At 43.5% G+C, this 13,544-nt stretch overlaps 1 long non-coding RNA gene across 1 annotated transcript in view; it reads left to right on the top strand.

Moving 5' to 3' along the window:
* LOC135055450 (uncharacterized) overlaps positions 1 to 13,161 on the top strand; it is a 91,484-nt gene extending 78,323 nt beyond the window's left edge. The window contains exons 2-3 of the long non-coding RNA XR_010243755.1: positions 6,403 to 6,445; positions 10,716 to 13,161. This is a non-coding gene — a long non-coding RNA (uncharacterized LOC135055450). The remainder of the gene's footprint in view (positions 1 to 6,402; positions 6,446 to 10,715) is intronic.
* Positions 13,162 to 13,544: the final 383 nt, after the last annotated feature.

The raw sequence follows: 13,544 nt of genomic DNA, 5'->3' as shown, positions 1-13,544 counted from the left end.
AATATGGGAAAAAAAATGACAGGGGTTCCCCCATATTTAAGCAACCAGCATCGGGCTCTGCGCCTGGTCCTGGTCCCAAAAATACGGGGGACAAAAAGAGTAGGGGTCCCCCGTATTTTTAAAACCAGCACCGGGCTCCACTAGCTGGACAGATAATGCCACAGCCGGGGGTCACTTTTATATAGTGCCCTGCGGCCGTGGCATCAAAAATCCAACTAGTCACCCCTGGCCGGGGTACCCTGGGGGAGTGGGGACCCCTTCAATCAAGGGGTCCCCCCCCCCCAGCCACCCAAGGGCCAGGGGTGAAGCCCGAGGCTGTCCCCCCCCCCATCCAATGGGCTGCGAATGGGGAGGCTGATAGCCTTTGTTGTAAAAGAAAAGATATTGTTTTTAGTAGCAGTACTACAAGGCCCAGCAAGCCTCCCCCGCATGCTGGTACTTGGAGAACCACAAGTACCAGCATGCGACGGAAAAACGGGCCCGCTGGTACCTGTAGTACTACTACTAAAAAAATACCCAAAAAAAGACAAGACACACACACCGTGAAAGTATAATTTTATTACATACATACACACATACATACATACTTACCTTAAGTTCCCACGCAGGTCGGTCCTCTTCTCCAGTAGAATCCAAGGGGTACCTGTTGAAGAAATTATACTCACGAGATCCAGGGGTCCAGGCTCCTCGGCAAATCCAGGGTTAATCCACGTACTTGAAAAAAAAAATAAAACGGTGTCCCGACCACGAACTGAAAGGGGACCCATGTTTGCACATGGGTCACCTTTCCACGAATGCCAGAAACCCACTTTGACTTCTGTCTAAGTGGGTTTCTGCAGCCAATCAGGGAGCGCCACGTTGTAGCACTCTCCTGATCAGCTGTGTGCTCCTGTCCTCACTGACAGGCAGCACACGGCAGTGTTACAATGTAGCGCCTATGCGCTACATTGTAACCAATGATGGGAACTTTCAGCTCAGCGGTGACGTCACTTTAGGTCAACCGCAGGGCAGAAAGTTCCCATCATTGGTTACAATGTAGCGCATAGGCGCTACATTGTAACACTGCCGTGTGCTGCCTGTCAGTGAGGACAAGAGCACACAGCCGATCAGGAGAGTGCTACAACGTGGCACTCCCTGATTGGCTGAAGAAACCCACTTAGACATCAGTCAGAGTGGGTTTCTGGCATTCGTGGAAAGGAGTCCCATGTGAAAACATGGGGCCCCTTTCAGTTCGTGGCTCGGCTTTCCGTTTTCTTATTTTATGCAAGTACGTGGATTACCCCTGGATTTCCCGAGGAGCCTGGACCCCTGGATCTCGTGAGTATAATTTCTTCAACAGGTACCCCTTGGATTCTACTGGAGAAGAGGACCGACCTGCGTGGGAACTTAAGGTAAGTATGTATGTATGTGTGTATGTATGTAATAAAATTATACTTTCACGGTGTGTGTGTCTTGTCTTTTTTTGGGTATTTTTTTAGTAGTAGTACTACAGGTACCAGCGGGCCCGTTTTTCCGTCGCATGCTGGTACTTGTGGTTCTCCAAGTACCAGCATGCGGGGGAGGCTTGCTGGGCCTTGTAGTACTGCTACTAAAAACAATATCTTTTCTTTTACAACAAAGGCTATCAGCCTCCCCATCCGCAGCCCATTGGATGGGGGGGGACAGCCTCGGGCTTCACCCCTGGCCCTTGGGTGGCTGGGGGGGGGACCCCTTGATTGAAGGGGTCCCCACTCCCCCAGGGTACCCCGGCCAGGGGTGACTAGTTGGATTTTTGATGCCACGGCCGCAGGGCACTATATAAAAGTGACCCCCGGCTGTGGCATTATCTGTCCAGCTAGTGGAGCCCGGTGCTGGTTTTAAAAATACGGGGGACCCCTACTCTTTTTGTCCCCCGTATTTTTGGGACCAGGACCAGGCGCAGAGCCCGATGCTGGTTGCTTAAATATGGGGGAACCCCTGTCATTTTTTTCCCCATATTTTTGCAACCAGGATCGGCTCAAAGAGCCCGAGGCTGGTTATGCTTAGGAGGGGGGACCCCACGCATTTTTTTTTATTATTTTACAGTGTTTAATTTAAAAAAAATAAATAAATAAACCCCAGCACGGATCACACAGATCCGGCCGAGATTGATTGTAAAAAAAGTCGGCAGTGTTTTGCTAATCACTGCCGTAAAAATAGGTAAAAAACCACGAATGACATCGACATCGGAAGAAAAGAAAAACCCGAATACGACAGCTTAGTAAATCCATCGTAATCAATTCAAAAAGTTGCAGTTTTACACTGTCGATGTCATTCGTGATTGAACTTTGACCTTTTTTCGGAAATTACGAATCTTAGTAAATTTACCCCAATGTGAGAATAAAAGTCAAGTCAAATACAATCATGGTCAATGTTTGCCGTCCCACCAGCGCCCTGCCATCCCCCCGCCACCTCCCCGACCAGAACATGTTTTATGCAAAACACCTTGTATGAGATCAATTATCAACTAAAATATTGTATTACAGAGGGATTGGAGGGTCATTAGTGGCCATTTGTAACATATACCAAGTCGTGTCTTTGAAGTTATTATGAATTTGTGTCCGTAATGGGAGTGATAGGGTAGCTATATATGATTCCCACGTTAGAAAAAACCTCTCAACTTTGGCCTCCCTATCCAGCACTACTTCAACCCACTGCATCCTGAATACATCATGTAATTTAGCTTTGAAAAGTGACAGTAGTGGCTGAGAGGGTTGTAACCAGGTTTGTAGAATGGTTTTGCAGGCCACTGCTCCTATAGCTAACAAGAGACGTTTGCCCCCATGTGATATGCAAACATTGGGAGGAAGCATACCAAACAGAGCCCATTCAGGTGTCATAGGTATATAGTTGTGCAGAAATTTTTTTTAAATCACAGGGGCGTGCATGAGATGCTGTTGGTGGCCCGAAAAATTGTGGGCCACTTTCGACATTCAGCGACTGCGTGCCGAAGACTGGAGTGCCAGCAAACAGTCCTGAACCTGCCCTGCCATCAGCTGAAGCAAGAGGTGGTAACGAGGTGGAATTCAACACTCTATATGCTTCAGAGGATGGAGTACCAGCAAAAGGCCATTCAAGCCTATACATCCACCTATGATATAGGCAAAGGACGGGGAATGCACCTGACTCAAGCGCAGTGGAGAATGATTTCTGTGCTGTGCAAAGTTCTCCAACCCTTCGAACTTGCCACACGTGAAGTCATTTCAGACACTGCCAGCTTGAGTCAGGTCATTACCCTCATCAGGCTTTTGCAGAAGCAGCTGGAGAAATTGAAGGAGGAGCTAAGACAGAGCGATTTCGCTAAGTATATGAGACTTGTGGATGGAGCCCTTCATTCGCTTTGCCAGGATTCAAGGGTGGTCAGTCTTTTGAAATCAGAGCACTACATTTTGGCCATCGTGCTCAATCCTAGGTTTAAAGCCTACATTTTGTATTTCTCTTTCCAGCAGACTCAAGTCTGCAGAGGTGCAAAGACCTGCTGGTGAGAAAATTGTCAACTCAAGTGGAACGTGACTCGTCAACAGCTCCTCCTTCATTTTCTCCTGCAACTAGGGCTGCGAGAAAAAGGATAACATTTCCTAACCCACCCGCTATCAGTGATGCAGGGCAGTCAGTAGCAAGTGTTGACATCTGGTCCAGACTGAAGTCACCCAGCCAGTGCCATGCCGCTGCCCACCTCCCGCTACTGACATGAAGTGCCTCTGACTGATCAGCTCCCCTTCCCCTCCTGCCTGCACCCAACTTGACACCCTGGAGGGAGCCACCTCGATCCCAGCCCTCCTCACAGCGCTCCATGGTCACACAGGTTGCACCAGCCCCAGTCTTGAGGGAACCCCGCTACCTGTCCCAAATTACAGAAGCACCCAGAGTATCCCCCTCCCTCCTCAGTTGAGCCCTGAGCTGTGGTCCCGGCCCAGACACCCACAGACTCTTGCATGTGTGACTCTGCATGTGTGATTTTATACATGTGTTCCTTTGTATCTGTGATCCGCTGCATATGTGACTGTCTGCTTTTCAATACACAGTATATTATAATATCTGTATGTTTAATTAAAGTTGTACTTTCACGGTGTGAGTGTACTGTCTTTATTGTAATATTTATTTTACAGGTGGAACTACAGGTACAAGTGGGCCCTTTAATTCCCTGCATGCTGGTACTTGTGGTTCTCTGAGTACGATCATGCGGGGCAGACTTGCTGGGACCTGTAGTTACATAGGTAAAAGACAATATTCACAATTTTTTTACACATGGGCTATCATCCTGCCATCCACAGCCCACGGATGGCAGGGAAAGCCCTGGGCTTCATCCCAGGGAACCCCCGGCCAGGGGTGACTAGTTGGGGGGGGGGGGGTAATTCCACGGCTGCAGGGACCAGTATATATGTGTTCCCACGGCTGTGGCATTATCTCCTTGGATAGTGGAGCCCGGAGCTGGTTTAAAAAATATGGTGGACCCCTATGTCCTTTGTCCCCCTTATTTTTGGAAACAGGACCGGGCCAAGAGCCCTGTGCTGGTTGTTAAAATACAGGGAACACCTGTGCAATTTTCCCCCAGTATTTTAACAATCTGGACCGGCTCAAAGGGCCCGGGGCTGTTTATGCTTAGGAGGGGGACCCCACACAATTTTAATTTTTAATTTTTAATTATTTCAGACACTTTTATACAGAGAAGCATGCACGGATCTCCCTGATTCGTGCATGATTCTCCAAACATGCCAGCCAAAAGCAGGTCTATTGGAAAGTTCTGTTTCTTTATGAATTCCATGCTTCTCCAGCAGTGTTTAGCTATTGTTGGCAGTGATTGAGAATACGAATTCTTAGTAAATTCCTTTGTTGTATGAGGTATATGCGCATAAACAACCGTGTTCGACTATTGATTCATATTTGTGTGGACAGCAGTGTATCTCAATACTAATTGCCCCAACACTGCCGTGATTTGTGCTTAGTAAATTTCCAAGTTGCATTTTCATATGAGAATGCAAACTCAAATCAAATCGGAACGTTAGTAAATTTCCACCACTGTCTCTATTTCCTAAATTACGCTGTTAGTTTTCGACCATAGGGACCTCCCTGTTTTAAGTGCACCAGGCCCCTTAAACCCTTAATCCAGCTCTGGTAATAATGTTACTCCTGGTGTAGCTACAAAATTAGATTATTCAGTTTGACACATTGTATACATTCTCATAGCAGACGTGGCTACAAATTCCTTTGTATGAGGAACGTACTGTATCTGTATGGCTGAAATTACTTAAGCTCTAATTAGTTGATGTAAAAAAAAAATACATATTTAATTAAATGGTTATTGATGAAGATGAATTCAATCTAAAAGTAGGCGGGAAATAATAAACCAAACATGTCTGCCATAGGCTTGCTAAGATCTATCTTTTATTTTACTCCATAGCTACTGAGCAAAAATTAAAAATGCTTTCAAAGTTGTGTTTTGTCTGTGATATGCATATTGAGCCACTTCTGCTGTGTAAATCTCTATATAAAAAAATAACATCTACTAGTGCAGGTGCAGATGGTATTATGGTGTCTCATGGCACTGACTGACTACAGAATGTTTAGGGGAAAAGAGTTTCTCTATCACTTTAATATGTCACATTGGACACTTTTTTCTAGGCGAATGATATCAAGGTTTGATCATCACCATATATATACAGTTGATAACTGACAGTTTTATAGCACGTCACATGATCAGCTTATTAAGGTTATAAATCACATCCTACCTGCATTTTACCATTGCTATCTATCTATTAATTTAATATAACATTTAGGTTAAAACTAGCATACCTTACATGTGAGATGTCATATCAGTAGATACAGTTGATATCTGACAGTTTTGTACAAAGCTGAGTGACATCACAAAGGCAGTTTATGATGTAATCAAATCACATGATCACGCCTAAATTAGGATGGTTGGGAGGTGTGCAGTCTGTCCCTTCGTCCAACTTAATGTTCCAGTGCCAACCATATATAGTATGCCCCAATGTACACCATATGCTGTACTTTCACCAGCAAAACTCCTCCTCTTTAACCAACCTCTTATTTAATTATGGCTAGAGATACCCCAACCTCAATAGCATGTTGGTATATAAGTGGCATAGTGGTTACCATTGCTGCTTTACAGCGCTGGGGCCATGGGCACTATCCCGAGGACACTATTCATGTGCATTTCATATATATATATATATATATATATATATATATATATATGTAACCCTATTTTTGAGTATCACTATGGACGGATTACAATAGACATGCCTCCACCCAAGCTATATCTCAGTGTATGTAGGCTTGCTTGGGTAAGCCCAATGAATGCATGTATGATATACGGATTCAATTACACACAGTTTACTCTCTTTTACCTGTTCTCTCTTTTAGTCGTCAAGCCTCCTCTGATCAATCACCCGGAACAGGATATATGGTAAGTATATAAAATTTAATAGTACAACTTTAATAAGCATTATATCTTATATCCACAATAACTTTGAATATTGTCTATGCTACTACTATATTTTCTTTCAACAGGCATATATTACACATATCATCGCCCACATTACAGACATTTCTGTAAAGACATTAAAATATAAGAGTGACCCGGGTATTCTGAAATCTATAATGAGCTCGTTGGGGCCCTTAAATTCACTGAATGCTGCTATTGTAGCAATATTGAATTGACATCACAGACCTTTTCTGTACTCTCTGTAGTAGACATCTCTTTCCTTTATGGACCAGTCCAATCCTCTGTTTGTATTTCTCAATGAGCTGTATAACTACCTCCCCTCAATTCCGTTATATTTATAATCCATATGAGGTTTTAGTGTAGCTGCAACGAATATCAAGTTCGCAATCTTCCACTAGTCTCTCTAAGTCGGGTTAGTTTAAACGAAGGATTAAACTATGCTTACTCAAGCAATAACCCCAGTCTAGAGTGGGCGTCAGATAGGTGTCCCTCTGTTACTTGCCTGAGTCAAATCTTCTATAATCAACTTAACTTTTTTTAAGGTCTCGTTCTCCCTGCCGTGTCTCGTGATTGATCTGACACTTTCAATTCTCTTTAGGATGATGACTATTAGTGGAGTAATAATCCAAAGGGTTCCTCTATTCTGACTAATTTATTTGCTGCTTGTAAAAGATTCCTGATGCCAACTAGTATCGGGACTTAGCAACAGTGATATTAGGAGCACCCACAGTCCGATTCTGGCAATGGCAAGCTATTGTGAGGACACCCCTGATTAGGTTGCAGACTAGTCTGTCATTAGTCTCTTTAGGGATAACTTGGATTTATAAAGCAATATCCTCTCTATTTCTCCTTTTTATTGCTGAGTTAATGACACCCTCCACGCCAAGGAGGGGTATTTGGCTTGCTCCTACCAAGCTCAGTTCCGACTCAATACTGCACTCAGTCTCTCTTACTTATAATACGCAGTGTATGTGATATGGTCTATCGGGCTTCATACAGCTGTCACTGCAATTTATCATTTCTTTTATGCAGAGATACCACTAGGGGGAACCTTTGATTCATCAATATGGAGATGACATGTATCACTTCCTGGGAGGATATAGGACTGGAGTAAGGGTGTGATTGATGTGTGTATATAGCAATCCCACCTCATCTATTGCATGGTCACTCCCCCGACTCCTCCTCTGTTGTAATGCCGCTCCTCCTTGTCCGTCCCTCGGCCGCTGTCCCAGAGCTCCAGCCCCTCCTACGTCGTCTACCGCTCTCACCTCTGACGCACTCTTCCAACGGCGGCGGTCACACTGAAGCTCTGTAGCGATGGCCGGGCAATCTGGTAAGGCTACTTACAAGCCGCCATACTCCGCTGTCCCCGCAACCTCTGTCTCAGTTCACTGCCTAGGTCCTCCCCGCTCTGCTCTTCCTCGTAGCCACAGCTATGGTCTCTTCTCTCCTCTATCTCCTCTCAAGTTACCGCTGTGCCCGGGAGCTCCTCTGTACTGACTCCTGGTCCATCATTAGACCTCTCCAACGGCTGTCAGTTTCCGTTATTTTTCTGGCTCACGGTGTCTCTCTCATCTCCGCCTGGGGATTCTAGCAAGTTCTCCCCATTACCTCCCGCGAGTCTCTCCTCCCTATAAGCATTGTTCCAGTTCATGCTATTAATACATAGGGATCCGGTATACATATATATATATTATTTATATACACATTCATTTAATACCTTTATATACATATATTGGCTTTATTTAACCAGTGGGTTACATATATATATATATATATATATATATATATTGTAACACTGTAAGGGTAAAAGGTGCCGTTTCCTGGGATAGATGGCAGCCTGCAGCAGCTGAGGAACCACACAAGTCCAGTTTCCGGTACAACTGGCCCCAGCCAGTTTTTATTATACAGAAAATAAAACAAACAGCAAAAGAAAATACCTTGCCTGTTCGGCACTAACTAAACACAAGATGTTCCTAACTATCATTAAACAAAAAACCAAGGGTTCTCCAGTACACTGTATAGCTCACTTGTATCAGGAAGCGTGTTTCTCTCACAGAGATCCTGCAGTCTTCCCAGGCAGTCTGCACACCCTAATAAGGCCAGCAGCTCTATAACAGTCTTACACAGCTGAAAGCCTGATTAGCCTTCTGTGAGGCCAAAGACCCGAACTGGGCCCAATGTCTGGAACTTGCCCCATCTCTCTTTCAGGGCCCTTACCCAGCTTTTCCAACAAACTGAAAAGGTTCTAACAAAACAAAACATATTCCTAGAAGTTTTCATTTTTCTAATACATGTAAGACAAGAACCTGGGACAAACATACCTGCCCTCAAACACTATCCCAGTGTTCTTGTCACAATATATATATATATATATATATATATATATATATGGGAAGGGACTGATGTGAAGGATTACACAGTGCCTGTTTAATATGTTATTTATTTGGTTCATATGTAGTCTTATCACTTTCCACATGAAAGTATGTACCGGTAAATAAAAATACCACATTCAAAAATTATTGCTTTGTAAAATTAGGCTCAAATGTTACTAATTCAATGATAATGTAGCCATAAAGGGCACTACTAGGGGCTATGTAAACACATGGCTTAGCTCACCAATATGGTGCTGAAGGCTGGAGTGCTATCTAGCACATTCTGATAGGGGAACTGACAGTTTGAGCTGATCCTGGCTAAATGAGTGCTAGCATGAGAAATGTGTCTCATACCGTACCCAGTAATGTAAGAACAAGACTTTATATTAGAGATTTAAATGAGCTTCAAGATTAGTGACTGTGGGCTTGACTTAGCAGAGTGCACAGCTGGGATTTAGTATGCAGCGGCTGTGTGACAGTATGCAAATGTTGCAGCCCCCAGAATTTACATTGAGACGCACACTGAAGACATCTCAAATCCTCGTTTACGAAGATGCAGATATTGTACACACATCAGTCCTTAATCAGCTTACTGGGTAACTCTGGGGATGCGCAGCATGGCTGCAGGAAGTAAGATGCAGGAGTCATTGAAACTGTGTACAGGCAAATGGGCAAAACATGCATGTGTTTTCGTCAGTTCCCGATTACCTCCCACAGATGCTCCCTGTCATAGCAAGATCATTGCGGCACATGTGCAGTGCAACTTATGTGCATGTGCAGTAGCAAAAAATTGCTCCACAGCGTACATCAACGATATAGCACCATCTCTGAATCAGGCCCTGTGTGCATAGTGGGGTGCTGGTACTGGTTCTGTACCTCCGTAGTCCAACAAAGTGACTTGATGTTTACATCAATGTTCCTCTGAGTTTGGAACATTGAATATTACATTTAATGGGATGCCATTCCATGGGGATACGGGTCATTAGGTCAACACCACTTAGGTCGACAGTCATTAGGTCGACCACTATTGGTTGACATGCATTAGGTCGACAGGGTCACTAGGTTGACATGGTCATTAGGTTGACATGTGCTAGGTCGACAGTTCAAAAGGTCTACGAGTTTTTCACACTTTTTTCAAAATGTTTAACTTTTTCATACTTTACGATCCACGTGGACTAAAATTGTGATTGGTAACCTGCGCCGAGTTCAGTGGTAGTGCAGCGAGGCACCTTGCCTGAAGTTCGCTCGCCATGCGAGGTGACACGGTGCAATAATTGGTGTTCCCCATCACTTTTTACGAAGAAAACGACAAAAAAAGTAAAAAAACTCATGTCAACTTTTTGACCTGTCGGGACCTACTGCATGTCAACCTAGTGACCCTGTCGACCTAATGCATGTTGACCAATAGTGGTCGACCTAATGACTGTCGACCTAAGTTGTGTCAACCCAACAACCCATACCCTTTCCATGTGATAGTGCACAATTGCATTCATACAAAATGTTTCCTTAAGATGTTAATGACCCTTCAGCAACTGAAATGTTAAGGGATGAAAAATATTGAATAAAGTAGAATACCCAATACTGACAGGACATGGAAGTGACACACCGCACACTCCCGCACATGGTCACGCAAAATGTGCCCTCTGTCTTATGTATGTATATGGGGAAGACACAGCTGCATTTGGGCAGAAGACAGTATGTGCTAATCACCCACATTTTCAGGTTCATAATTAAACTTTTTTGATCACTAAAAGTAGAAAATTATTGAAAAATAATTGGGGACTTTTTACAATGTGATGATTTACCTTTAAATATATGCTCATCTAGTAATATTTTATTATATCTTCTCTTAACAGGAACATCACCATTTTTCCAGTAACCATAAAATGAAATGATAAAGGAAGTCAATGGTTCTGTAACATATAGGTTAGCACCACCATTGCTGGATTAATGACTTCAAAGGACTGCAGCAAAGCATTATGATTGACCTACAGTATCATACCATTTAACTAGTTTGACTTGTATAACTTACTTCCATCTCAGTCATGCTATCAATATAAGATGAATGCCCCATACATAAGCTGTACACACAGAGGACACAGCCATTTTATAGGCTGAACCAGTGCTCTTTAGAATGAGACCTACTCGAAAGTCCTTATCTGGTAACTACAGTATGTGACTGCTACTTGTAAAGACCACAGCTCACCTGGTGATAGGACTGTATATGATCTATTGGGGTTTCAAGTGATCATTACACCTAACACCTTAACAAGATGTTTTGGGGTGACCACTTCCCCATTCCTTTTAGCTTGCTGTAATGCTGAGGAGTTTCCTCATCAGGTAGGAACTCTTCAGCAGTCTCTACAGTGCTCCGATTGGCTTATGTAACATCACAGTCACTCAGGCAATAGTGTTATATCTTGATGTACATTTCTTTATTTCAATGAATCATGCAGTATGATGATTATGTATTTTATTTCTTATTGGTAATACTTGCATGGTTACAGATACTGTAGACATCAAACCCACATGGCTGCTCTCCTTCTCCTTCTCTCTCCCTTCCACTTCCTGATCACATGTTCATCTGTGCAGCCAGATTCTTAAAGTTACACTAACTCATCTGGCTAATGCACATAAACTATCTTCATAGATACTACAAATAGGAGCACATACATGCCCCCTACATACATGCCCTAGAGATGACCGTCAAATGGTCCACCATCCATGGTGCCAAGAAACCATCGTCTAGTTGGCATATATTATGACTTTGTCACACATAGGGACTGATTGTGACAATGTGGACACATACACCAAAGAAAGAAGTCAGCAAGTGCAAACGCTCCAAATTAGACTTGAGCACATGGATGGAGTTTGCTAATGCATAAGGATTGATTCATACTTGGATAGATCACACTATCCATAAGTTGGCGTTTTCTGGGCGGCTACTGGGAGGCCACCACAAGATCACATCAAACTTATCCATCTCATTGGTGTGCGGTTAGCATACCGACAGTCGGGATCCTGGTGGTCACAATACAGACTCCGTGATCCTGACGGGGACACCATACCGCCTCCGGTATACTGACAAGGTAGGTGATTCCCCCTCTATGGGAGTCCATGACACCCATAGAGGAAGATAGAACCTGTGGCAAGCGTAGTTGCCCTCACCACCCTGCCGGTTTCCCAACGCTCGGGATGCTGATGTCGGGATAGTGACATTCGGCATCCCAGGCGGCGATATTACATACCGAACCCATCTCATTAGACTCTTACAGGAATGTCAAGGACTGGTTGGCCAACTTCAGTGCTCATTTGCAGTGTGCATATGGAGATGGATGGATGTTTCAGATGGATATTTTGCACCCAGCATGTGGTTTCCCAGAAAAGCAGCTGACTCCGAATTAGCCCAATAATGTACAATATGTGGCACTGTCAGTGGAATATGTAAGAGTGCTATTATACAGCATTTTAATAGTTGTTAGAGTAGTGATGACATGGGCACAGACCATTCCATTGGGAAATTCCTGTTTAGTCGCATCTGATGCGACTGCTGTCAATGTGTACTGTACAGCATACAATAGTGATAGATGCATGCCATGCCATTAGGGAATCCCTTTTTGGTTGCATTCATCTGCAATGCAACAAATTCCTAACGTCAATAAGCATTGTGTGACAGTCTCCATGTCATGAGCAAGTCTGCAGTATGCATTTGTCATCACATTTTAAAGTTTATCATTGTATAGTTTACTGTATTGTTGGATGCAAAACTACTGTATAGCAGTACGTTTTATGGTTTGTGGGTGAAACGGTGGGAATACAGTATTTACTAAAGTGCGGGTTTACAAAAGTGGGTATGTTTTCCATAGCAATCCAATCATATTCTGGCTATTATCTTTTATAATGTGCTAGATAAATAAGTACAATCTGATTGGTTGCTATGGGAAACATCTCCACATTTGAAATCCCGCACTTTAGTAAATGTGGGGACATTTACTAAGCAGTGATATGAGCGGAGAAGTGAGCCAGTGGAGAAGTGCCCATGGCAACCAATCAGCACTGAAGTAACATCTATAATTTGCCTGCTATAAAATTAGACAGAGCTGCCTATTGGTTGATGGGGCAACTTCTCCACTGACCCACTTCTTCGCTCTTATCCCTGCTTAGTAAATTTCCCCCTATATCCCTAGACGTTAATTGCTTGACAATGGCTGTTTAACACACATATAGTACATCAGCACCCCTGTCCTGGCAACTCAGTAATGGTAATAATTTGTGTGAATAAAGATTCCTTATTGAAGCTAATTTAGGTGATAAAGAATCTTTATTTTCGGGGGCTGGTTGCAAAAAAGTTAATGAATAAGCCCCTTAGTCCCTCAAAGTGGCACTGTCCCACCAAAATCGGGGTTGGGAGGTATGCTCTTAGCTCTTTTACAAAAGCTCCTTTCCCTTGGTTTCAGCACATGAAATAACTTACAGTACTGTACCTTACACACCCTGGAATATCAGACTACGGAACAGCTGCTCTATTGCACAAAGGGAAGGACATAGCAGACACTGAAAACTCAGTGTAACAGTTATTAAAGCAAAACATACTGTAACATGAGCTAAAACACAAATCATTGACACAGCTCCAAATATAGATTTCAACAGCCTTTTACCCGTCCTACATGATGACTGACTGCGTG

The sequence above is a fragment of the Pseudophryne corroboree genome, chromosome 3, assembly GCF_028390025.1.
Source record: "Pseudophryne corroboree isolate aPseCor3 chromosome 3, aPseCor3.hap2, whole genome shotgun sequence".
Classification (NCBI taxonomy): Eukaryota; Metazoa; Chordata; class Amphibia; order Anura; family Myobatrachidae; genus Pseudophryne; species Pseudophryne corroboree.
The sequence above is the reverse complement of the archived record's forward strand: the minus strand, read 5'-3'. Positions and strand labels throughout refer to the sequence as shown.